This window comes from Macaca fascicularis, chromosome 20 (genome assembly GCF_037993035.2).
Source record: "Macaca fascicularis isolate 582-1 chromosome 20, T2T-MFA8v1.1".
Classification (NCBI taxonomy): Eukaryota; Metazoa; Chordata; class Mammalia; order Primates; family Cercopithecidae; genus Macaca; species Macaca fascicularis.
In genome coordinates, this window is record NC_088394.1 from 55,832,696 (window position 1) to 55,856,259 (window position 23,564).

Sequence of the window (23,564 nt, forward strand, 5' to 3'; positions counted from 1 at the left end):
GCTATAACATTAAGCTATAGACCTTATAAATATGCAGTGTTTTTATTGTAATTTGTTGCCACGAGGAAGTAAATGTCAGATTCAACTGGAGATGGCACAGTCCTAGAAACAAAAACTCCACATCAATCCCTGAATTGGTCATCTCTGACTGAAATTGGAAATCAAAGGGAGATGCCCGTCTTGTTTACTCATTTTCAAATATCATTGAAAATACAGTTTTCTTACTTGTCAACTGCAATTACAGTGTCTATTTTAAATATTTTATCTTCTGTTTGGCTGTTTTTATGCTCTCATTACAGTCTTTATTTTAGGGTATTTATTTTTCAATTAAGGTTACCTTCAAGACAAGATGATTGATTTGTTTTTATTGAACCTTCTTAAATATCTTGTTAATTACTAATAACCTCTATAATTTTACATGAATTACCGAAGAGGAAGCTGACTTAAAATTTGTATTTTTGTTTAACTGAAAATTCCAACTGTTGTTCTAGGAAATCTTGGTATTTTGCATCTATAAATGTGATCACAGAAAAGAGAGAGATTTTATTATTTAACTCATTATTTCTCAAAGTGTTCAGCCCATACACTTATAAAATGTGAGATGATTTTAAGTAGTGCGTGAATTTTCCTTAAAATATATATTATCAAATCCAAATAGCATCTCAATCCCATTATGTCACAAATATTTTAGATAATTGCAAAAAATTATTAAAGTGGATTTAGAGAAAATATAACTATATATGTTTACATATATAAATATATACATAATTTTCCAATATAGTGTGGGCTTTGGAAAATTTGCTAAAACAATAAAATTTTGTGAACTATTGGAAAAGTCAAAGATTGTTGGGGAAAGTTGGCTTCAAACTTCCAGTTGAGGATGTGCTGGGCACATTTGTCATGCACCTCTCTGGGAAAATATGTGTGATTGAAAGTCCAGTTGGGCTTAAGGCTAGAAGGAAGTAAAAATATACAATCATTAGAATTTGTATTAGTAGATATCAACATGAGAGAAAAATAAAGAGTAATGTTATTAAGGGGATATTAATATGTAGCAAGCACACAAACTATAACAACAGTAAGTTTCATGGCTAATAAACTCAAGCAAGTTTCTTTGCAACAGGTTTTCTTAGCACCATTATGTTAATCGCAGTGCAAATCACCAAGAAGCAGATCAAATATAAGCTAATTCCTAAGTATGTTTGATCATGAGGCCCTTCCCTTCAAAAATTCCTATTAATATTTCAGAAAAGCGAGAGTGTGAGGCAATACTTGGTGACTGTTAAAGGAATAATGTTTGAGAAAAACACATGCAATTCATTTTTTTGAACTTCTTAATGGCAGAAATTAATTTTTATATGTCTGTATATTTTGTATGCATGAACATAGCAACTGTCAAAAAATAAGGTATGAATGAATTAGTCCAATACTTCATCAGATTTAAGATATTACAAAGGATAGGATGAGAAATCATTTTAATTGTGAATTAAATTGAGTTGTTCAAAAGAGAGACTTTTGATCTTATTTGTAATCTTCACTTTTATTAATTTTTTCTATATTTGCTCTGAATTCAGAAACAAGCGTCTCCGTATAGATGACCTATGAGGTCCTGAAAGTCAAGTCCATTCTCACTTTTTACACTCCCTTTTTCTACTCTTAGTACATTTAGGACACTATACTGTGTGTTTGTCAAACAAAGTTCTCAATGTATTATAGATGCAGGACAGGTGAGGCCCAAAATTGAAGCTTAGCCTGTGAGGGTTATTGGTTTAACTCAAAAAGGAATTAAAGGGTAAGCCAATCGTGCTGGACAGAAATATTTTATTGAATGGTACTGCTCCTTGGGGAGCGGGGCTAACTCATAGGCAGTGTGCCCAGACTGGGCAATGTTGGTGACTGTATTTATACTTACTTTTATCCACTTTCTATTTTATGCAAATTAATGGGAAGGTTAATGCAAATTGAGGGGTGGGTTTCTAGAACTTATTTAAAAAGGGGTGGCAACCTCTGAGTCTTTGCAATGGAAAGGGCTGGTAACTTCTAGGTGGTTGCCATGGCATTTGTAAACTGTCACAGCACTGGTGGGAGTGCCTTATGCCTATGAGCAATGAGGGCAGCTGGGATACCTTTTGTCACTATCTGCTGGTTTCAGCTGATTTCTTCATTTTATCCTGTCGGAACCAGATACTGTTTTAGTCAGTAGGGTTGTGACCAGAAAATAGGCCCTGCCAGTCTCCTGTCTCATTATTATATAATAGAATGAGTGACTGAATAGCCAACTTTAAAGTACCCTGTATAGTTCAGCTTAGACTTTTCTTTGTCCTGAAAAATCATCCCCTGATATTGACTTAAGGGGTATCCTTTATATGTATGTAATTCCATAGCATTCCTACTTACCCATTTATAGAATCAATGAAAAATTACAGCGATTATCAATGTAATTATCTCTATCGAAATTCTTTTTTTTATTTTTTATTTTTATTATTTTTTTTATTTTTTGAGACAGAGTCTCGCTCTGTCGCCCAGGCTGGAGTGCAGTGGCCGGATCTCAGCTCACTGCAAGCTCCGCCTCCCGGATCTACGCCATTCTCCTGCCTCAGCCTCCCGAGTAGCTGGGACTACAGACGCCCATCACCTTGCCCGGCTAGTTTTTTGTATTTTTTAGTGGAGACAGGGTTTCACCGTGTTAGCCAGGCTGGTCTCGATCTACTGACCTCGTGATCCGCCCGTCTCGGCCTCCCAAAGTGCTGGGATTACAGGCTTGAGCCACCGCACCCGGCCCTATCGAAATGCTTTAAGAGTATACTTGTGCTGAATTCATCCCAGGCACATTATCTGGCTCATAGGAGGTGTCCAGTAAATATCTGATGAATGAAGAATAATTAAAACTTTATTATTAAAAGAAAACCCATTTGACCTAAAGGCCATTGTACTGGGTATAAGACAAGTAAAATGTAATAGTTTAGGAATGTGATTTGGTCCACTTATGCAAACCATAGTATTATGGAAGTTACAAGCAGTGTGAAGTAATTATTGGTGCCTATTAAAAACAGGAACTTAATGGTATTTAGGCAAATATTTGCTGTTCACCAGCTGTGTATGACCTTTCTCTACACATTTCTTCTGTATCATATTATTTGACCTCTCTTTACATGCATTATACAAGCATTACCATTTATTTCTCATTAGAGCTGGAAATGGGTGGTAGAGGCGGCGTAGGGGCTCATTAAAAAAAATAGCCTGAGAGAACTCCCATTCACAATAGCATCAAAGAGAATAAAATACCTAGGAATCCAACTTACAAGGGATGTAAAGGACCTCTTCAAGGAGAACTACAAACCACTGCTTAGTGAAATAAAAGAGGACACAAACAAATGGAAGAATATACCATGCTCATGGATAGGAAGAATCAATATTGTGAAAATGGCCATACTGCCCAAGGTAATTTATAGATTCAATGCCATCCCCATTAAGCTACCAATGACATTCTTCACAGAATCGGAAAAAAAACTGCTTTAAAGTTCATATGGAACAAAAAAAGACCCTGCATTGCCAAGACAATCCTAAGCCAAAAGAACAAAGCTGGAGGCATCATGCTATCTGACTTCAAACTATAATACAAGGCTACAGTAACCAAAACAGCATGGTACTGGTACAGAGATATAGACCAATGGAACAGAACAGAGCCCTCAGAAATAATACCACACATCTAGCCATCTGATCTTTGACAAACCTGATAAAAACAAGAAACGGGGAAAGGATTCCCTATTTAATAAATGGTGCTGGGAAAATTGGCTAGCCATAAGTAGAAAGCTGAAACTGGATCCTTTCCTTACTCCTTATACAAAAATTAATTCAAGATGGATTGGAGACTTAAATGTTAGACCAAAAACCATAAAAATCCTAGAAGAAAACATAGGTAATACCATTCAGGACATAGGCATGGGCAAGGACTTCATGTCTAAAACACCAAAAGCAACAGCAACAAAAGCCAAAATTGACAAACGGGATCTAATTAAACTAAACAGCTTCTGCACAGCAAAAGAAACTACCATCAGAGTGAACAGGCAACCTACAGAATGGGAGAACATTTTTGCAATCTACTCATCTGACAAAGGGCTAATATCCAGAACCTATAAAGAACTCAATCAAATTTACAAGAAAAAAACAAACAACACCATCAAAAAGTGGGCAAAGGATATGAACAGACATTTCTCAAAAGAAGACATTCATACAGCCAACAGACACATGAAAAAATGCTCATCATCACTGGCCATCAGAGAAATGCAAATCAAAACCACAATGAGATACCATCTCACACCAGTTAGAATGGCAATCATTAAAAAATCAGGAAAAAATAGGTGCTGGAGAGGATGTGGAGAAATAGGAACACTTTTACACTGTTGGTGGGACTGTAAACTAGTTCAACCATTGTGGAAAACAGTGTGGCAATTCCTCAAGGATCTAGAACTAGAAATACCATTTGACCCAGCCATTCCATTACTGGGTATATACCCAAAGGATTATAAGTCATGCTGCTATAAAGACACATGCACACGTATGTTTATTGCGGCACTATTCACAATAGCAAAGACTTGGAATCAACCCAAATGTCCATCAGTGACAGACTGGATTAAGAACATGTGGCACATATACACCATGGAATACTATGCAGCCATAAAAAAGGATGAGTTTGTGTCCTTTATAGGGACATGGATGCAGCTGGAAACCATCATTCTCAGCAAACTATCGCAAGAACAGAAAACCAAATACTGCATGTTCTCACTCATAGGTGGGAATTGAACAATGAGATCACTTGGACACAGGAAGGGGAATATCACACACTGGGCCCTATTGTGGGGAGGGGGATGGGGAGGGATAGCATTAAGAGATATACCTAATGTAAATGACGAGTTAATGGGTGCAGCACACCAACATGGCACATGTATACACATGTAACAAACCTGCATGTTGTGCACATGTACCCTAGAACTTAAAGTATAATAATAATAATAAATAGCCTGAGAGAGCACAGGTGACTTTAGAGAGTTCAACAATGTCAATAGAACAAGTGACATAGCAGCATCATAGTAAAGAGAACATCATGTACATGGGATGCGCACCAAGAGCATGAAGCAATCTTCTGGATGAAGCCATCTTCAGCATCTGGATGGATGCTGGAAGCAGCAATATGGAAGGATTTCACATATTTCTACCAGGACCCATGTTTACAGGATAAACAATGTGAGGAAAGCATGAACTGGGGAAAGCTGAGTGAAAATGAACTGGCCTGGTACCCAAAGAAGATCAGGTTCTAGGTAGGATCAACTGGTGAAGTACAGTATTCAGCACATTTTTTTTCCCCAAATTCCTCAGCAATTTGATGTATGCTAGATATTCTAGTTAGTGAGATGATCTTGCAGTGTTTTCCTCTCTGAGTGACTTCTGACTTTAGTAGTCCAGTTACTTCTTGGTTATGACTCACTCATTTAAACCACCACGTATTCTGATTATACCTATATTATGAAGTGATCTGCCTTTATATCTTTGCAGTAAACACAATGTAAGAACATAAATTCAGGGTGCAAATGTCCACAAATATTAAGTAGCATTATCTATATATACTTGGCTAGTCTAATTTAAAAGTATTTAATGCTTTCACATACCCTGACATTTTACTGCATTCCTATCAGATATTTTCCTGTATAGGAAATGTAATATATGTTGTTGTATTTCTGTACACCTTCTTGGCAATCTGAAGGAAATGAATTTTCATATAAGTCAAACAATTCGTGGGCCCATTTGGAAAATGAGCAAGGTAAACTTGTGCTTGTGGTCTTATAATGTATGTGAGAAAGAATATTCCAAGACATACACACACACACACACACACACACACACACACACACACACACACACATACACATAGAAAAGGACTAGAAAAGGAAACTGGGGAGAAGGGAGACAGAAGTCAGGAGTTAACCTTTGGAGACAGGAGTTAACTGTAAATGTATCACATAATCAAGAAGATGAAACAAACAAAGAAAAAACAAAGGAGACTCTCAGCAGTCATATTATTCTCCTACAACTAACTGAACACAGTTTACACTTCATTGAGAACCTCTAGGAAACTCATCTTCAATGGCTTAACACGTAAAAAAGAAATAGTGAATTTTTTAAGGCTTGAGGATTTTGACTAGTCTTTAGTTAGTTCTCCCGATTTCTCTACTTAATGATATAATAGATTTATTCCTAAACTTGTTCACTTTACCTTAACTTTATTTTCATAACAGCTTATGCTCCTGAAAATTGTTCTCAATGATGGAGAACTTGCAAATGTGAACTGAACTCTCAAGGCTGGGTGGAGAATTATATTTTAATTCATCTGCCATTTTCCCTCCAATAGTATAGCATATGATCAAATAAGATATAAGATTTACTTTAAGCTGAGAATGGCTTTTTTGTTTAGAATTAACTGATGGTAGATGTATGTCCCTTCTGGCGTCAACATGGTAAGTTTTCTCTATTGATCAAGTAGCATTCCAGAGGGAAAGCTGTTTCCAGAGGACAGACGCTACGTTACACAAACTGTCATTTTCTTGCTTTTCTGGAGCCAGGAGTAACTCAGCTGCTAATTAAACTGGGATGAATTAAGGTAAATTGAATCTTCCTGCACATCTGTTCCAGATCTTCAAATAGGACCATGAGGCACAGCAGACACAGCTCATTTGACAAGAGCCTTCTTCTACTTTCTACTACTTTCTTCTACTTTCAAACCAGTCCCAAAGAATCCCAATCCTCAGGTCATGGAATCCTGAGGTAAGAAAGAATGTGAATGAGAGAAAACTAACAACCACCTTGTGCATATCTTGACACTAAGAGTATGCAAAACAATAATTCCATATTCACAGAATGCCTGGAAGGCTTTCAAAGTTGGGTCATTTTAGAAAGTGGACTACATGGCCAGGCGCAGTGGCTCACACCTGTAATCCCAGCACTTTGGGAGACCGAGGCGGTGGATCATGAGGTCAGGAGTTCAAGAGCAACCTGGCCAAGATGGTGAAAATGCAAAAATACTAGAATACTAAAAATACAAACCTAGCCGGGCGCGGTGGCAGCTGCCTGTAATCCCAGCTACTCGGGAGGGTGAGGCAGGAGAATCACTTGAACCCCAGGGTGGAGGGTGCAGTGAACTGAGATCGCGCCACTGCACTCCAGCCTGGGTGACAGAGTGAGACTGTGTCTCCAAAAAAAAAAAAAAAAAAAAAAAAAAAAAAAAGACTACACACATTTATAACACAAAATCATTAGATTAAGATTAAATCAGTTATTCCCTGATGACTCCTTTACACATAGCTTGAAGGATAGTTCGATACTCTTATTTCTGTGGCTACCTAAAATATCCATATAATTTAATCCCATTTCTTTAATTAATCCCCTATTGTTGGAAAATGCTATGGTTTCCATTTTTGTTTCTTTTTCCTGTTGTTACAGGTAAAGCTGTAATTATTTCTCATACATATATACACACACACATATATGTGTTTGTGTGTGTGCATTACACATATATTCACCCACACTTGCAGTTATTTACTTGAACTACATTTCTAGGACTAAAATTTGGGGGATCAAATTTTATTTCCAATTTTCCATTTGTGTATACATCACTAAATTACCAGGAGATATTTTACCTACTTTATCTATTTCCTGATATTTACAAATTCCTTTCTCTCCCTCCCTCAATCTCTCCCTTCCTCTCTTCTTTCCTTTCCTCCCTCCCTCCCACCCTTCTTCCTCCCTTCCTTCCTTCCTTCCTTCCTTCCTTCCTTCCTTCCTTCCTTCCTTCCTTCCTTCCTTCCCTTCTCTATTTGTCTCTTCATTACATAGTAGACTTTTTTTCAATGGGTTCACAGTAATGAAAACCAAAATATGAAAATGTAATACAATTACACTGACAATCTCTAACTACAAATAAATTAATCAAATCTTGCAGAAAAGTTTACATTGTATATTTTCAGAAAAAAAGTGCTAATTCTTATATTCACATGAAAAATGATTCTGTATGTAGGTTTTTCATCAAAATGAAAGATCTGGATTATGATGTTAAGAAAATTAAATACCTAAGTAATAAGTAATAAGAAATATGAGAAATAAGAATAATCTCTAGGTTGACTGTATCTGTAGCTGTATAAATTAGTTCAAGTATTTATTGATTTTAGTAATCAAGTGCTAATGGCTTTGCTAGGCTCTCGGATGAATACAAGAAAGATATAAAGTTAATCTTTGCATTAAAAAGGTTTGTTTACTTGTTAGTGTCTTCTCTGCACTGGAGGCATAGAGCATTGAAAAGCACCTTATATTCAAGAAACGGGGTTAGTTCTGTGTGGTGGAAGCATGAAAACTGCTAGGAGGAGTGAGAAAAAGTATGGGATGTAAATTGTACTAAATAGTGAAAAATCTTGAAATCCAACTTAGAAATCCCCAAAGTAAGTTTCCCAGGACACTAGCAGCCATATTTGTCCCTCGAAAATGTGACCCATGGATATACACGATTAGAAGATTCTGACTTGATATCTTCCCCCTCGAGAAGTTAAAATGTACATTAGTGTCTAAGCAGATCTGAGAAGTCTTTCACTAAGAAATCAAATTACCTTGGTTTATTCCTGCGTTTCCTATACCTGTTTAATCAATGGAACTGTTTAGATGTAAAACCTGATGCTATCTCACAGAAAGAGAAAAAACTCTTGTAGACAGTACACAGCCCCAAAAAGCTTTTGACAAAAATATAGTATTTTCCCAATCTCAACCATACAGGTACTGAACAGAGAAGAAAGAGACATATCTACATTTAAAGAGGAGTATAGAGGAAAATGCATCAGAAGTAAAATAAGCTCCTGGAAATATGGGAATTCCCAAAATATTTCAAGAGGCTGATGTAGTTAGTAAGAATCTCTGCCTGTAGAACCAGTAGGGCTGGTGTTGGTATACTTGACTGTCGCCAAGTACTTGGGCACCTCTGTCCATTACCTCAATTTGGGGTAATATTTGGGTCGGACATCTTTCTCCTTTTCAAGCCCATCCCACTCATCACCATCCATTTGTAGAATGCAGGACAGAAAGAAATGGCTAGGACTTTCCACTGCAAAGTGGGAAACAAAAAAGTCAAGGTTAAGGTTGACACTCACCCCTAAAAATTATGAAAATTTCCAAATGTCAAATAAGTTTCAAGAGTAATACTACTTTGAATAGAAATAAATTCCAAAGAATCGGACTTCAACTTGAGTTCAAAAGTTGGAAAAATGATATATAATGCAAAATGAGTTAAATGATCACTTCTTTTAAATATCCAAGATAAATATTTGCCGTTCCTCAAGCTTTAACAAAGGACCAAATAGAATTGATAGGGATGAGAATGATTTTATTTATTGTAGGAGGTCATACTTTCTGTCTGGCACATTCAATCATGAAGATGCCTTGGACATGTATGATGATGAGGATTGTTCTAGGTAGGAAACGAAGGTAAAGTGCATTTCTGTTCATTCTTGCCATTCATCATCACATTTCTTGATCAGTTCATGTGACATCACATAGAAGCATATGAGGAGTCTTTTAAAATGGTTTTATTATTTTCTAGTTTAAAAGTTGAGGATACTACCTTTACCACATCATTCCCCAAATTAGTACATTTAAGGTTCTCATTACATATTATCTTCTAAAATAATAGTAATACTGTTAGCTGGGGATTTTTCTGTTTTTCAGTCACTCTACTAAGCACTTTTTTAAAGGGTTACTTTATATTATTTGACTTGACCCACACAGGAAACTTACAAGTGAAATCAAATTTTATCTCTAAAAGAAGAGAAAACTAAGGCTCAGATGTTGAGTAACTTGTTAAAATCATGGAGCTAGGCAGTAGCAGAGACAGGACCCAAATCACAGTGCAATCTACTTTCATTTCACTTGGAGCTACTTTGACTTAGAAGACCATTTATGATCTGACAGCCTCTCACTGCCCATTCTTTCTCTAATTTAATCTCCTTCATTTCATTGCTAGATCACTCCTCTCCTGCCACCCAGGTCTCTTTACTCTTCACCAAATATGTCAAGTATACTCACTTGTGCCTTAGGGACTCTACATTTGTTGTTTTTCCTGAAATGTCTTCTCCCAAAAAGTCTGTGTGATGTGCTCTTTCTAACTTCCTTCTGCTTATTTGAGTATCTGATCAAATGTCACATTGTCCCCACCTCCCACGTGTCTGCCTCCAAAAGTCTCTCTCCTCTTTCATCTGCTTACTGTCTGCCAATGTACATGTAACCATCTAACATACTTGAGTTCTACTTACTTATTTTCTCACTAAACCTTCCCACCATGAGTTTGTAAATTTTCTGAAGGTAGGTACTTTGTCTATTTTATTGACTACTGTACTCTGAGCACTTACCACAGTATTTGGCAAATAGTACTAAAGAAGTATTTGTTGAGTTAATTAAGAATTATTTTCTCTTGTCTTTATTCTTACATATTTGTTTCATTTCCTATTTTTATATTTTTAAAATTTATTTTTCATCTCTAAAGCTTTATTACTGCAAGCAAATCAATCTCTAAGTATTTTACTAAACAATAATCAGATGCGACAAATTGTATGAGGTCTAAAAGAAAATATGCAAGGACGATAGAATATGGCCAATGCATTTCAATGGTGAGGAAATCACATTGGTCTCTACAAAACAAGGCAAGAAGAGATTGCTGTAGTTTTTTTTTCCCCCTCTTTTAGGCTTATAATTTCAAATATATTGGAATTAAGACAGGAAAATGCAAAAAAAAATTATATTAACCAAGTCATTTGAAGACAATGATTTTAAGTATTAATACAATGGAATTGTACTGAAAGAATGTGAGTAGATGAGAAATAAAAATAAATTAATTTCCATGAGTTATGTCTAGAAACAAAAACAAAGGGACACAAAAGCCCAGTGCACATGCATCATATTGACTCAAGACAAGTCAAATAAAAGTAATCTCTAACGTACTTTATGCCTTACATCAGCAGTGACTGGATTTCTTTACACATATAAAAATAGAAAAACATGCTTCTTTGGTATTACAATGTACTGAATATCTAAAATTATTTTTCCTTATTACCATGCATTTCCTCTACTATGCCTTGTCAGGTGCTTCAGGCTGTTCTTTTTATCTTTGGTTGAGTCACTTCTGTGTGCTCTAAAAAAATACATTGTACATTTCCATTTCTTCTATTCCTGTTATTACTGACTTTATTTGGGCGTTTGTCATCCATAATCTGGAAAACTGAAAGAAGCTATTCATTATTTTTTCTACCATCCTTTTCTTGACTTCCAGTCTAGCCTCTGGATATTATGAGAAAATATGCTTGTAAAGCTCAGTATCTTCAAGGGTCCCCTGTTACCTATGGAATAAACCCCAAATTTCTAAGCAGAAATTCGCAATGGCGTGGCCTTGACTTCTCACTGTCTTCCACAGATTAAATATTCTGATTATTCTGTTCCAAGCGTCGTTTCCAAAACAGGCTTTGCAGCTCGTTCATATGATTTCCTTTTTTGGAACATTATTGTCTACTCTTGATTCTCTATAAATATTACTTATTTTTTTATTTTTAGACCTAACTTGAAAGAGACTTTCTTCTTTTTTTGATTTCTTTCAGAATCAGAAATAACAGCATATATGCCTTTTTTTCTTTGTAGATTTATATTCAGAGACTACAAGTATTTCAGCTTTGTTTTCTTCACAATATTTAGAATTGTGCTTTGCATTCTGTTGGATCTCAATTTGTTTATTTGTCTCCATTATTTTTGCTGTACAACAAACATGCCAAGATTCAGTAGCTTAAACCAGCTCATTTATTATGCTCACAGAATCTGAGGTCAGGAATCCAGGCAGAGCACAGGGTGAGCCCATCTGTGTTTCACAATGTTTGGGTCTTCATCCGGGAAGGCTAAAGGGCTGTGGGTTTCATTCAATCATATGTGGATTCTGGCTGGTGTGACTCAAAGACAAAGACTGCCAGCCAAAGCATCTCCATGTGACTTGACTTTTCCACAGCATGGTGGCTTCAGGGAAGTCAGACTTCTTATTGTAGTTCTGGTCTCCAAGGGGAAGTGTTCAGCAAACATAGAGAAAGTCCCAGTGTCCTTTATGGCCCTTCTCAGAAACCACTGAGCATCACTTCTGCTTCACTCTATGAGTAGAAGCAGTGACAACTCTCCTAGATTCTAGACCAGGGCACATAGCCCCTGCCTATTGTGGAAAATGGGAGGAATATCAAAGAATTTTGGAGCAATGTTTTGAAATTCTACACTTGTATTGTACATATGGCTACTTTTAATGTACAAAAAAACTTCGTGAAATGATCATGGACAAGCTCTTGTATTTCTGATAACAGAAATCAGATTTTTTTTTTTCTTGTGTTGATGGCTGCTATTTCTGTAGCGCAGCAGAAATAGAACAGCTTGGACTTGGGAGTAAGACAAGCCTGGGTTCAAATCCTGGTTGTGTAGTTCATCAGTATGTGCCACTGTACAAATTATTCAACACATTTAAGCCTCTGATCATTCAATTATGCCCCAGAGATAACAATATCTCAAATAATTGAGATGAGGATGAAATACAATAATGCACACAAAATAAAATATGTGAAACATAGTTGGCCCTAAATAAACATTAATTTCCTCTGGCCTTTCTCCATCCAAATCAAGCCTGCAGTTATCTTCATATAAACATATCTAGAATATAAATATTCAAATAAGAAGATGGTATTTGAATTCCTTGTGTAGAATAGGTAAGTAATGTATAGGAATGCTAGGCAAAGGTAAGAAAGATGTGACAAAACTTGGTTAGGTGACCTTAGTTTCATGGTCTGGAGTTTAGTGGCTAGAGGAAGGGAGAAGAGATAAACCCAGGGAAGTAGCCATGGGGACAATTTAAATTACGATTTCTATTTTTCTATCATGTTTTTCTTTTGCTATCTTTATCCCAATAGATAGTAATTTCAATTCTGTACAATGGTAATTCTCTAGTCCTTTCTATAAGTAACATGGCAGGGAATCTCCTCAGTGACCATCATGCTGAACAGCTGAGTTTTCTCATTGTCCCCTATTAGATCCTTCACCTCACAACTCTGTGGGAAGAACAGCTGCAGGGTGCACTGAATATTAATCTGAAAGCAGCAGGCTGATCAGGGAAGGAATATACCATCTAGAGACACCCAGGAGGAAAATGACTCCAATTAATGTGACAGCTTATGATTATTTATGTTATTATTTTTGTTATTTATTTCTTTTAAAGGGATTGATTGCTTCATTTGAAACTGGAAGCAAATAAATTTAGCCAGTAAGGGGAGAATTGAATAATGGTTCTGGAAGATGTATTTCAAGTGGTGCTACGAAGATTTTTAATTATTCAGGGTTGGATCTATCATGGAGCACCCAGAGAGACCCTGTTTAACTCCCCACAGGAGGGAGATTGCCTTTTAACAGGATTAGTCAGCATCATCACCAAAGTCACACTGTGTACTCATTATGCTATGTGCATATGATAATTATGCTGCACCTGTATAGGATTCAGAAATATGTATAGACAAATTCTATCTATATATGCATACTGGTGATATATATAAAATATAGAATATATATATGGGTTGATAGAATATATGCTAAGATAATATAAGTGTTAATAGTGCTTAATCTGTGCCAGACTGTATTCATTCATTTTCACACTGCTATAAATAACTTCCCTGAGACTGGGTAATTTATAAAGGAAAGAGGCTTAATTAACCCACAGTTCTATATGGCTGGGGAGGCCTCAGGAAACTTACAATCATGGTGGAAGGCAAAGGGAAAGCAGACACCTTCACCAGGTGACAGGAGAGAGAAGCATGTGAAGGAGAAACTGTCAAACACAAAACCATCAGATCTCATGAGAACTCACTCTCATGAGAAAAGCATGGGGGAAACTGCCCCCATGATCCAATCACCTCCCTCCCTCTACATGTGGGGATTACAGTTCAAGATGAGATTTGGGTGGGGACACAGGGCCAAACCATATCACAGACTTTATATATATTAACACATTTAATTCTTACAGTAACGCTAAGAGTTATATTCTATTGTCATCCCTATTTTTCAAAAGGGAAACTGACACACAGAGATATTAAGTACCTTGCTTATGGTCACACAGATCACAAGTGGCAGAACTGGGATTCAAACACAAGCAGTTTGGTTTAAAGAAAAAGTGTGCATCTCTACATATTTTATATATGCACACACACTTACATACGTATGTGTAGTTGGGTTATTTTATGAATAAATATATAACAATGTAGATAAGAGACACAGATAAAGTTAGATCTAAAAATATAGATGTGGACACTAGGATACATCCCTTCTGCTTCTGTGACCTCAGTGTTCTGCAGTAACTTAAAATAGACACTTGAAATAGATCACTAGACCAGAAGATTTTTAATAATATTTTATTGGTCATAAGACATTTAATATGTCTCATGAGTCAGGAAGTGAACTAGTTCAAGCTTGAAGCTAGGACAAAATAAACAAAACACAGATTTTATAGTCTCTGAAATTGAAATAAATTTCCATCTTTTTACTCTAGTTTCTCCTCCTTTCAGCCTATCAACCATTTAAAAAATATAGAAGACCTTCAGGCGATTCTGTTTAATTTTTCAAGATTTATACCTCCACCAATAAGTTTAGTATTATAACTTGCAGAAAAAATTTTCTAATATGTATACACCCTTGGCATTAAGTCTTCTCATAGGGTTATAAAATGCCATGGTTAGTTATCCACCATGTCTACATAGTCTGCATGAAGGCAACAATGCTAGACAGTCATTAGATCTTAAAATACAAGTGTGGCTATTAGGATACATTCCCTCTGCTTCTATGACCTTAGGGTCATAGAGAGCTTGAGAAGAGAGAGTAAGCATGAAAATGTCCCATTTGATTTATTCAGCTGCTTTAGAGCTTATTTCTTTAAGATTATTAACATTGTACTACAACAAGCATTGTAATTTAAAAAGGATTCCTTAGAACTGTTCCACCTGAAGTGAGAAGAAGCTGAGTATTTGTCCTTCAACTCTTACCTATCACTGACAAGACAGCTATTTCTTGGGAATATCAAACCCTGCAATCCTTGTGTGTCTATCACCAGCCCAGAATGCCAGAGAAAGCCCTCCAGTGCTTGTTTTCGGAAGCCACAGGTAGTATGGGATTGGTAGGTCCTGAGGAGATGTGGGTGAGGTGTTAACAGCATCTGCTACAGATATTCTGCAGCAGACACTTTCCATTCCTGCACAATGCTCAGTCATCACAAAGAGTATTTGAAGTACATATTGGCCCTCCCTTTGGAGAAATGTCGTCTTATTAACATTAACATCTTACATGTGTTTTCCCATGAATTAGCTCATTTCTTAAGAGAATAGAGTTAATGACATGAAGTCTAAATACTTTAAGTGTGTTGCTCAAAAACAAATAACAAATGAAATATTAGAACTCAGATGATCCAAGCCGAGGGTGCCCACATGACGCTTCTCGAGAAACTGAGGAATTTTCTTTAGTTAAGATTGTACCAGGGTCCCATCTTGTTAACCAGCAAGGTAGGGTGGCCTCAATTCAACATCGGTTGAATTCAAGGCTGTTTTCAGAAATTAGTGTTACTTGGTGCAGAACATTCTCAAAAGCAACAACAAAAACTGTCTCAGGAAAGTTTCAAGAAAAGAAGAATGTAATTAACATCTGGTGGAAGTTAATTAAGGATCTCTGGTGTAAACACAATGAGGTGATATGGATATTACATTGGGTTGAGGAGGCAGAGACCTGGTCCTAATGTAGTGTCTGCCATCAACCAGCTGTGTGACATGGATTAAATCACTTGTCCTCAGGAAACCTCAGGTCCTAATTTATAAATAAAGCTCTTCATGCTTAAATTGTATTTTGAGACTCTGAGGAGGGAAGTAACATTACATTTAAGTAGTACATTGCCTTACAAGTTTGGATGGTTATATGCATTTTGAGAGAACCAGGCACTTCGGGGTATTAATACAGAACGCTTTGGGTAGTTAGACTTTTGTATGCTGGTTGAACCTCATAAAATGCCACATGCCTAATCTCTCTTCCTCTCTGTTCTCCCCTTTTTCTTTTTCCTCATCCTGCTCTCTCCTTGGCTTAATGTTCTTGTCTCCTGGTTCCATACCAGTGAAAGAGAACCACAATATTGCCTTCTCACCCACCTTTGGCCATCATAATGGCATTTCTTCATGTAAAATGATTACACATCCAATTAAAGTGAACACCTGGAGGAAATAATAGCTGGACTACTCAGTAATTTTACATTATGCTGAAAAAATAATTTTATTTGAGTCTTTTCTTCAGGTCAGTTTACTTGAAAAGAAATAATGTGTAATGGGTTCAAAGTCAGTCTGGCAATTTGCCTACAAACTATTGTCAGGCAGTAAATTACAGAAGCAGTTGATCATCACACATGCCCATCAGCTCACTAATAGAGAGAAGCCAATGACAATTTAGGGAGAAAATAACCAAAATATATATCACATTTATTCTATTCATAACAAATCATTTTTTAACACTTATTTTTTTCCCTAGTTAAGTTTCAATTTATCTGGGACTCTGTCAGGATGACAGAAACTCATTTAGAATCTATGAAGACAGCTGACAGAAAGTGCATTAAAAATTAGATTTTGAATTCAAAGAATGAAAGCTTTAAATCACTACAGTCAAGTCAGTGGGACAAGATTGATACCAGATGCTATTTTGTTCATATTATTAAGGAAGTATTCCAGCCTTGAAGAGACCTTGTCACTACACAGCTTCTGTCTATGTAAATAAGAATGAAGTGAGTATATCTGTTGTCAATGATAGAAACAGCCATTCAGTGCCTCAAAGCAACAGGCTAGTTCATTTGAGGAGAATGCTGAAAGTTACAAGAACCCTGAAAGGTCACATATGCCCAATTCCCTCATCATGTGTACGGGAGGACTGAAATCCCATAGGAGAAGGTTAGCATGTGTATTATACACACATGAACTCTTTAATTTAAATTGAGTGGTCTGAGTAAGGGCTAAGCCACTCTCTTGATAGGGGTTTTGGGCAAGTCACTGGACAACTCTGGGCATCATTGTAGAGAATATTCATTTACCCTATGTGTGTTTTTAGTCTGTTCAGCAGCTATTCCACCCTCCTTCAGCACCTCACTTTATTCTTTGAGAACTACAGAAATCCTGAATTGCCTGTGCTTTTTATTATTATTATTTTAATTTGGGTTTTAATTATGTACGTAAATAGCAACATGAACAACATGAGAACGAGGAGTTCTAAGGTCTGTACATGATCTCTAGGTGAGAGGATTTCAGATTAGTTTGCTTGTAGGATGGTACCACCCAAAATAACAGAGGTCTGGTCTAGTATTTCCTGAAGAAGAAAGCCAATTTAATACATTCAATACTGACTTCTCTGCCATTTTTCTGTAGAAATACTGATTTACTCTATGGAGTTTCCAATGTTTACCTACAACTGATTAAGATGGGCAAAGCATGGAGTTTTCTACTTAGTTCCAGGTGAATTCTTCACGTTTCCTGGCTTTTGAAAGTTCTCCTTCCACAAATCTTAAACCCCAGTCATATAATCTCTCCCCACTGACCTGGGCCAACACGATAGTTTGTTGTGGATAATACAGGGAGGCAGCTAATCCCACGAAACCAGGCGGATACGCTAGCTTCTTTATTTTTGAACCTCTAGCCAAAAGGAGTTCAATAAGGTCAGCAAAACCACTAACACCAAGTCTCGGAAAAAATCCAGGAGGTGCATTTTGGAGACAGTCATAGCTGTCTAACCCCCATTGAACTAAACTTTGCATCTTGGGCTTACTTTGGGAGTACGTGTCCTGACACCAGCTTGTGTATGGCTCGCAATAAGTGTCGGAGCTGTGAGATGCTTTCTTCAAGCGGGTTCCTCGACTCCTCCACACACTGCGATTCACCCTCGGGAACTGAGTAGAGTGAAAGCTCGTCAATCTTCACGGAATTTTTGGGAGGTGAGTCTTTTTTCGGTGCTGCACAGACTTTGAAGGTGAACAAGCTCAGGCTGGCTGGCCTCACGGACCCCTCTGAATTACGTCTAACGTGTCGCTGGCAACTGTGGCTCCGGAAGGGTCGGTCACCCCAGCCTCGGCCACGCCCACAACAGAGAGGTGGCTACGGAGGCCCGGTAGGGCCTTGATTTCCCTAACAGCAAGCAAGCCGTGGTGCGGGTGACGGCAGTAGGGCAAACTCGGTGCCGCGAAGACTTAGTTCAGTCACTCCTGCCTGTGCTCTTGACGGGACTTTCTTTTTTTTTGTTTTGGTTTTTTTTTGAGACGGAGTCTCGGTCTGTCGCCCAGGCTGGAGTGCAGTGGTCTTGACGGGACTTTCAATTCAGGTATCCTGCCCTCCTCTGGCACACAACGTTAATTGTTTCCACAAGCTAAGTTCACCAGTCTCTCCGTACAGGGAAATGAAGTCCTGAGCGAAGTGACACAAGTATGGAAAAGGTTTAGAACTGATGTATTCTGGTAGTCATCCCCAAAGCGCTATCCATTTGTCCTGGTTACTACACCTCCAAAATTCCAATGTCCGAATTTTGCAATGTTTGTATTCTCTTTCCAGTATCTGATTGTTTACGTTCTCCTTCAGTTCTATGAGCTGCCTACGAACCTTCCACTAACACCCATTTTTAAGTTAATTGCCGTGGTCTCTGTTGCTTGCAATCAAAAACAAATCTGATATATTGTACATGGGAAACTGTAACTAATATATTGTACATGTAAAATGGGAATGATTATACTTCACTCATAAAGGTGGTATCAGGTTTTTTTTTTTTTTTTTTTTTTTTTTGAGATGGAGTTTTGCTCTTTTCGCCCAGGCTGGAGTGCAATGGCACCATCTCAACTCACCGCAACCTCCGCCTTCCGGGTTCAAGTGATTATCTTGCCTCAGCCTCCTGAGTAGCGGGGATTACAGGTAGGTGACACCACACCCGGCTAATTTTGTATTTTTACTAGAGATGAGGTTTCTCCATGTTGGTCAGGCTGGTCTCGAACTCCTGACCTTAGGTGATCTTCCCACCTTGGCCTCCCAAGGTGCTGGGATTACAGGCATGAGCCACCTCACCCGGCCCAGTTTTTTAAAATATATAAAATAATGTATATTAAAACTACTGACTTGAAGAATAAAACTTAGGAGGAACCCAGTAAGTATTGTTTGCTTGGTTTTTAAGATCCTTCCTATGTATTCTCATCTATATTCCTGGATTCTGCTGAGATGCTCAATGGATCCATGAGTCACATGCTTAATCACCTCAAAGAACTCTCCGGGTGAGAGCATACACTCACCTTTTGGTCTTTTTGAGACACTGAGTAATAGTTGTTTAACCACACCCTTGACTTTCTCTTCAGAACACATTTTCCTAAGAATAAATCTAGTTTTAGCTTCTTTTGCAAAATGAATAAGCAGAGAATTTCCCAAATCATGAAATCCTGGTTTTTGTTTGATAGTCTTCCTCAATTTATCTCCCTCCTCTTGCATTTTATTATAAGCAGCAAGAAGAAATCTGACTGTACTTTCAACATGTTGCCTAAAATGTTCAGAAAAACGGCCAAGTTATTTGCTTACAAGTTGTGCTTCCACGTAATTGTAGGACAGAATTCAGCTAGGCTTTCTCTTTCTATATTATAAGGGTCTCTTCTCCTCCAGCTCCCCAGATCGAGTTCCTTATTTTTTTCTGAGCCCTCAACAGCAAAGCCTTTAATGTGCATATTTCTACCAACATTCTGTTGTTGGTAATATACATCTACTTTAAGATAATAGAGACTTTCTCTCCTATTCTCTTAACTTACTCCTGAGCCCTCATCAACAGGGCCTATAATACACGTTTTTCTACCGAGAGTCTGTTTAAAGCAGTATAGGCTTTTCCTTTCTAGTACCTCAACATTTTTTGAGCCTCTACCTATTACTCAATTCCAAGGCCATGTTCACATTTTTAGGTATTTGTTACAAGATTTTTAAAGACAGTTTTTAGGTATTTAGTTAAATATAACATTTTAGATATTTGTTCCAGGTTTTAGATACGTAGTTTTTAGGTACCAAAATCTGTATGTTTCCCATGACTGTTATAACAAATTATCACAAATTTGGTGGCTTAAAACAATTGTTCTCTCCAAGTTCTAGAGATCTAATATCTGAAATCGATATCACTAAGCTGAAATCAGGGTATCAGTAGAGTTACACTCCCTCCGGAAGCTCTAAATGATAATCTGCTTCTTGCCTCTATCAGCTTCTGGTGGCTGCCAGCCTTTCTTGGCTTGTGGCCATGTACATCTAATCTCTGTCTCTGCAGCTACATTTCCTTCTCCTTCTGTGTCAAACCTCCTTCTCATGAAGACACATGTGGATTACACTGAAGGCCCACTTGGATTATCCAAGATAATCCCCCCCATTCTAAGATCTTTAATGTAATCAAATCCACAACATCCTTTTCTGCCATGTAGGGTAACATTCACAGGTTCCAGATGGTAGGATGTGGATACATTTTGGGGGTCATTATTTAGCTTACCACATGCTTCTTCTCTTTTTCTGGTTTTGCCTTTTCCAACTCTGTACAAAGTTGTCTGTGTAACAGGCCTCAGTGTGACATTCTGGAAACTTTAAAATTTAGCTGACTAAAATAATTTCATGTAGGAGAATATATGACATTGAAATTTAAATTTTGTTCAAGGGGCTTTATTTACTCTTGTTAATAGTAACTTTTTAAATATAGAACCAGATGGTGATTCAACACACACACATACAAATACACACACATCTGCCTGTTAGCATAATGTAAATCTTCCACTTACAATTATAATTTTACAAAAATCAGTTGAGGACATGCATTAATCTATAGTAAATCTGGCAGGAGTTCTTCAATACAAGATTTTATATGAAGATGTAAATGTTTATTTAGTTTGAAATGAACCAAACCAATCTGTACAGAAGAAACAACATAGAATTTTACTATTCCATACAATTGAGCATTATGTTCAAATACTATAAAGGATAAAGAAGTGAATTCCAATATTTTTCCATTTCTTTTCCTTCTAAATAGTTAATGTACATTCTTAACCTATTTTAGCTATTAAATTGTTTTTCTCTGTTATTCCAGGTTTCTCTTCATCTCTTTTGATCCTCAGTCTGTACATCCGAGTCTTTTGTCCCATAGTTTTTAACATGAAGTGTATACATTATTTTGCATTGCTGCTGTAAAAAATCATCACAAATGTAGTGGCTTTAAACAACCCAGATTTGTCACTCTTGCAGCTCTAGAGGTCAGAAATCTAAAATGGGTTAGCAGGGCTGTGCTATTTCTGTGGTCTCAAGAGAGAATTCATTCCCTTGCCTTCTCTACCTTCCAGAAGCTTCCTGCATTTGTTAATTTATGGCCCCGACTTTCTTCCAGCAGCATAGTATCTTCCAATCTTTGTCTTTCTTTGCCCAACACATCACTTTTTTCTGACTCTAATCCTCCCCCTGCCCCCGATTACAATGGGCCCATGAGCATAACCCAGGTTAATCTCTCCATCCCAAGATCCTTAAATCAATCACATATGCAAAGTACCTTTTATCATGTGTGGTAAAATATTCATTGGTTCTGAGACTAGGATTAAAACATCTTTGGGGGTGGGATTAAAACATGTATTCGGGCTATCGCATGAAGCTTGCCAAAATTCAAATCCATGTCTTTGTTACTATTTGCAAAAAATCTTCAGTGTTTGCTATCACTAATGGTCAAAACTGCATTGTTTGGTTTGTGCAATTAATAACTTTCAAGTGGAATCTGAGACAAAAATTGGACCTTTCATTTGATAGAAGCATAGGCTCCATGACTCTCATAGGGTAAGATAAGTAAACATTCATCTTAATTGCAATCCATTTCTGACTTCTGTTTTAGTACTGCATGGCCCAGAATGTGTGGGCTATTTATACCCTTTTGGTGAGAGGCAGAGCAAAGAAAAGGAGGGCAATATTTGAAGCAGAGGGACCCCTCTTGCCCTGGTTAAGTTAAGAAGAAATGAACAAGGATCTCAGGGCAAGATCAAGAGAGGTGATTCATCACCTGGCCTTCAACTAGAAAGGAGAAGATAGTCCTTTCTAGTGGAGTAGTGGAATGAACATGACAGAGCTCCCAGGTGTGCAATTCTTTCAGCAAGCTGGTAGTATTAGTCAACTCACTTCACCTCTCTGGGTGAAGAGGTGAGCTCAGCTCATCAACCTCTAAAATCTTAACCAGTAGTAACTCTGAAGGATTAGCCTTGACATTTACTGATGTTGCCTCTCTTGCTTAATATTTTATAGTAATGAAAATATTACTTTGTAAGTACTGGGGAGAAATGTATTTTAACAACTAACAGAATTGCTACTTCTGAGAAAGTGGTAGAGAGGGATTTATCAAAGTCATCTTGCTTATAACAATAAGAAGTGTCAGCAGAGGAAAAAAGCGAATAAAACAGTTAAGTATTTTGTAATCTGAGGCTGAAAGATGCTGCCTGAGTAGTGACGATTCATATTAAGGAAAAATTCTTATCTTCCAAATCCCATCAGACAACATTACATGTTCTGCACAGGTTTTTACTGCTTACATGACTATATTTAATGGAAAATACGCAATTATTGGAAAACACTGAGTGACTTGGGGCTTACGGAATGTGTTCTTTGGTGGCAATGAGAAATAAAAAGCAGTGCTTTCAGCTGTGAGGGGAAATTGCTTTAGTATTGCCGAGGTTCTAGAGTGTCATTGCATAGCATTTTAAATAAACATTTATTTGTTTCATTTTATTTATTCCTTCATTTAGTCAATCAGCAAATATTTATTAAGTGGATAGGCCCCACACTACACTGAATGTTAAACAAGATATAATGGACTAGATATAAACCCTATCTTTTGGGAATTTATTGTCTATCTGGAATAAATAGGTATAGCCACAACTAATGAGAAAACAAGGCATAAGGTATTATTTGCCACATGAACCATACAGAAGTATAGATAGATTATCTCTGTGCATAGGACTCAACAGTATTGAGTAAGTTGCATGTAAAGTACTTAAAATAATATCTGCCCCAAACTAGTCTATGTTCTTGGAAATCAGAGTAACAGTTACCTTTGGGAATGGAAGAAGGAATATGATTTTTTAAAAAAGGAGCAACAGGAGATTTCTGAGATTTTGGTAACATTCTGTTTCTTGTTCTGGATGCTAGTTACAGTGCTATGTTTTCTTTGTGAAAATTCAATAAGCTGTATACTGATTTTATTTTTACTTATATATTGTTTTAAAAATCAAAAAAAGTTTTGAAAAGCAGTGCTTCCATCGTGGTATGTTCAAAACAAATATTTGTTTTACTCAAATCGCAACTCTTAGCAACTCAAAGTGAAGCAGCGAAGGTTCTTGGCTTCACTCAGGAAGAAATTCAAGAGCAAACTGGTGGTTAAAAAAA

The 23,564-nt window shown here is 37.1% G+C and overlaps 1 long non-coding RNA gene and 1 pseudogene across 1 annotated transcript in view; one reads left to right on the forward strand and one right to left on the reverse strand.

Annotated features, from left to right (window-relative positions):
- Nucleotides 1-16,175: 16,175 nt before the first annotated feature.
- Nucleotides 16,176-18,254, reverse strand: LOC135968788 (MICOS complex subunit MIC26 pseudogene; annotated as a pseudogene).
- A 23-nt stretch (nt 18,255-18,277) lies between these two features.
- LOC135968995 (uncharacterized) overlaps nt 18,278-23,564 on the forward strand; it is a 336,916-nt gene continuing 331,629 nt past the window's right edge. Inside the window, exon 1 of the long non-coding RNA XR_010584045.2 lies at nt 18,278-18,477. This is a non-coding gene — a long non-coding RNA (uncharacterized lncRNA). The remainder of the gene's footprint in view (nt 18,478-23,564) is intronic.